Source organism: Monopterus albus, unplaced genomic scaffold (assembly GCF_001952655.1).
Source record: "Monopterus albus unplaced genomic scaffold, M_albus_1.0 scaffold74.1, whole genome shotgun sequence".
Classification (NCBI taxonomy): domain Eukaryota; kingdom Metazoa; phylum Chordata; class Actinopteri; order Synbranchiformes; family Synbranchidae; genus Monopterus; species Monopterus albus.
Genome location: NW_018127954.1, coordinates 1,376,329 through 1,380,526, shown reverse-complemented (window position 1 = coordinate 1,380,526; position 4,198 = coordinate 1,376,329).

Below are 4,198 nucleotides of genomic sequence, written 5' to 3'. Positions count from 1 at the left end.
CTAAAAAGTGTATGCTAACTGCTGTGGTTTTCAGGTTCAGAATCAGCTTTATTGGCCAGATGTGTTGGAAAAACAAGGAATTTGACTCTGGTACAGCAGCTCTCAATGTGTACATATATGTCAACAAGCAAGGGAATGTGCATTAGGAAAAGAGATAAAGAAATAAAAATAAGAGTAAAGTAATTATAAATAGATACCTGTACATGTACAATGTATATTTACAAGTATTGCACTGAGGGTTTATTGTCCAGTCATACTGTTGTGGATCAAGTGTTCATCAGAGTGATGGGGAAGAAACTGTCCTTGTGCGTGGTTGTCTTGGTGCACAGTGACCTGTTGTGCGATCCAGAGGGGAGGAGCTCAAACAGTTTGTGTCCAGGGTGTGAGGTGTCTGCTGAAATCTTCTCCACCCTCATTTTGACCTGTGAGGTGTACAAGTTCTCTATGGAGGGCAGGTTGGCACCAATAACCTTTTCTGCAGTCCCGACTGTTCACTGGAGTTTGTTCCTGTCCTGTTTGGTTGCTGAGTGAAAGGTGAAAGGTGCAGAGAACAGATTTGATGATTCCTCTGTAGAGCTGTATCAGCAGCTCCTGGGGCAGGTGGGACTTCCTGAGCTGGCGCAGGAAGTACATCCTCTGCTGTGCCTTCTTGATGATGGTCCTGATGTTGGACATCCACTTCAGGTCCTGGGAGATAGTGGAGCCCAGGATCTTGTAGGACTTCATGGCTGATACAGTGCTGCCACGTATGGTGGGGGGTGGGGTGCCATTTCCTGAAGTCCACTGTCATCTCCACTGTTTTGAGCATGTTCAGCTCCAGGTTGTTGTGACTACACCACAGGACCAGCTGCTCAACCTCCCGTCTGTAGGCTGACCTGTTTGCCTGGTACACAAACTGCAGGGGGTCCAGCAGAGGCTCTACGGTGTCCTTCAGGTGGGCCAACACCAGTCTTTCAAAAGACTTCATAACCACAGATGTCAGGGCAACAGCTCTGTAGTCATTCAGTCCATTGATGGAGGTTTTCTTGGGGACTGGGATGATGGTGGAACGGTTGAAGCAGGAGGGGACTTCACACAGCTCCAGTGACCTGTTGAAGATGAATGTGAAGATGGGGGCAAGCTGATCAGCGCACACGTTCAGGCATGAGGGGGTCACGCCATCTGAGCCTGGTGCCTTTCTGATCTTTTGTTTTTTATAGAGGCCACGTACATCCTTTTCACAGATCATTAGAGGTGGGGAGAGTGAGGGGGGAGTGTTGAGTTTCAAACCTGAGTTGAATGCATTCAGGTTGTCTACCAGGTGATCACAGTGTCAGTGAGTTCATCTAGGTTTGTAGCTGCAGCCTCAAATACACCCCGATCTGTACAGTCGAACCAGGCCTGTAGCTCTGACTTAGCCTGCTCAGTCCAGCTCTTCACTCTTCACAACTAAGTTTCTGGCTGTAGGTTGGAATAAGATGGACCATACAGTGATCAGAGAGCTTGAGGGCTGCGCAGGGCAAAGAGCGATAGTCATCTTTAATTGCTGTGTAGCAGTGGTTCAGTGTGATTTTGTCCCTGGTGAGGCAGGTGACATGCTGTCTGTATTTGGAGTGTCAGTGAGTTCGTCCAGGTCTGTAGCTGCAGTCTCAAATACACTCCAGTCTGTGCAGTCAAAGCAGGCCTGTAGCTCTGACTTAGCCTCCTCAGTCCAGCTCTTCACTGTTTTGACCACAGGCTTTGCAGCTTTAAGTTTCTGCCTGTAGGTTGGAATAAGATGGACCATACAATGATCTGAGAGTCCAAGGGCTGTGTGGGGAACAGAGTGATAGGCGTCTTTTATTGTTGTGTAGCAGTGGCCCAGTGTGATTTTGTCCCTGGTGGGACAGGTGACGTGCTGTCTGTATTTGGGCATTTCGTGGGTGAGATTTGCTCTGATAAAGCCCCCTTGAACAACGAGTGGGGAGTCGGGATGTTCTAACTCCACGCTAGTTATCTGTTCTGCCAGGAGCTGTAGTGTGCTAGCATGGGCCTGCGGTCTTATGTACACTCTGGTCCACGCTAGCACACTACAGCTCCTTTAATAACTTTAATAAGTTTGTATTTCTCAGTCTGGTCACAAAGCTTGATTTTTTTTTCTAAGCAAAATGGCCATTGCCATTTTCAAAAGTGTATTTTACACTGGTTATTAAACCAGTACAGCTGCACCAAGTCTTCAACTGATTTTCAATTATAGAAAGGGTCTTGAGAGTTGCATGTGGGCGTTAGCAGCCTGAGCAACAATGCCCATTTAACCAGTGGTGAATCAGAAGAATGCAATCATCATCTTGATGATTCCAAAGTGGATCCTGAACCTCACGCAGTTCTAAACTTCAGCTTATATCAAGGCTTGGGTCTGTGGAATGGGGCATCCAGGGGAGCTGACATTTTTTCATCTCTCCCACTCACTCTCTTTCCTGTATAAATTCAACTATATGTTTATTATTGAGGTCATAGTTAAAGGTGGTGTTGTACCAAACTACATTACATTCAGAGGCGTCTCTATATTTTTGTCCTCCCCAGGTACGTACAGTACATGAGAGGGTCAGAATATTAGAACACCTATAAATGTAATGTAGTCCAGTACAACACCATATGACCTCAATAATAAACATAGAATTTAATTTATACATTTATGACCATTTTACCAAAAACAAACATTTTGAGCTTCATAAACACAGATGGAAGTGTTGCATTGAATTGCATTCAGTTGTACAGGTGTGCCTAATAAAGTGCCTTGTGAGTATATACTGTACCTACAGTTTATACAATGGTGTATTTACAAGTTATTGCACTGAGTGCTGTTGTCCTGTTATACAGTCATAGGTTAAGTATCTGTAAGAGTGATGGCATGGGAAAAGAGACTGCCCTTGTGTTTGGTTGTTTTGTGTACAATGTTCTATAGCACCGTACAGAGTGGAGGAGTTCAGTCTGTGTCCAGGATCTGAGGGTTCTGCAGAAATCTTGATTTTGTTTGTATTTAGAGAGTGTGTGATCCCTCACACCTTGTTTGTAGGACAATGATTGTAGAGCTTGTATTAACTTTGAAGATGACAGTTATGTAACATATAACTGAGAACTACCTTTCTTATTGAGCAATGTAATTACTTTTTAAATGATAAAATGTAATATGCAATGATCACAGTTTTCAAGGAACTTTCCCAGCAGTTGTTAGGATAACTATACTCAACAACATTTGTGAGATCTGGATAAGTTGTGCTCTGGTGGGCAAGGCTTCACAGTAAGGCACAAGGGGCAATGACACAAGTGATGTTAAGTAATACTAGCAGCATACAGTGGCTTGAGAGAATATTTCGGCTGGTTAGTCACTCTATCAATGTCTTAGTTCCAGACTGAATTGGTGTGAGATTCTCTACAGACACCCATGGTCCTATAAACATGAATTCTGTTCTGATTACATTTTCCTACAGGCATCTGTGTAGGTAGAGCGTGTGATCCCTCACACCTTTGGCATAATGGCAGGGATGGTGTTCAATCCCTAGCTTCTCCAGTTCACATATTGAAGTATCCTTGGGCAAGACACTGAACCCCAAGTTGCTCCCAGTGGCCTTGTATGGCAGCACAGCCATCATCAGTGTGTGTGAATGGCTGAATGGAAGGCAAATATTGTGAAGTGTTTTGAGTGCCATGGTAGAAAAGTGTTATACACAATATGTTCTATTCATTTACCATTCACCATCAGCAGGTCAAGGTCACACAGCCCTGGGGGTTCCTGTGCTGATAGTCCGGGTACTGGATGTGATTTTCCTCAGTCTCACCTGCTGTTTCCCATCTGTCTGTAAGCTGGTCAACCACTGACAGGTGTGGGCAGGCACAGTGAGCTGGGATAGGTTGGAGTAGAGGATGTACAGGATGATGGCATTGAATGCTGAACTGAAGTAACAGTTGATGAACAAAAATCTTGTCGGAACGGGAACCTCTGTTAAGGCTCCCAGCATCACATCTTGCTGCAGGCAAACAAATGCCACAAATGGTGCGTCCAGGCACAGTGAGCTGGGATAGGTTGGAGTAGAGGATGTACAGGATGATGGCATTGAATGCTGAACTGAAGTCCACAAACAGGATCCATGCATAGGTCCCTGGTGAGTCAAGATGTTGCAAGATGTAATGCAGTGCCATGTTGACTGTATCAACCACTGACTTATTTACAGGTTCAGCA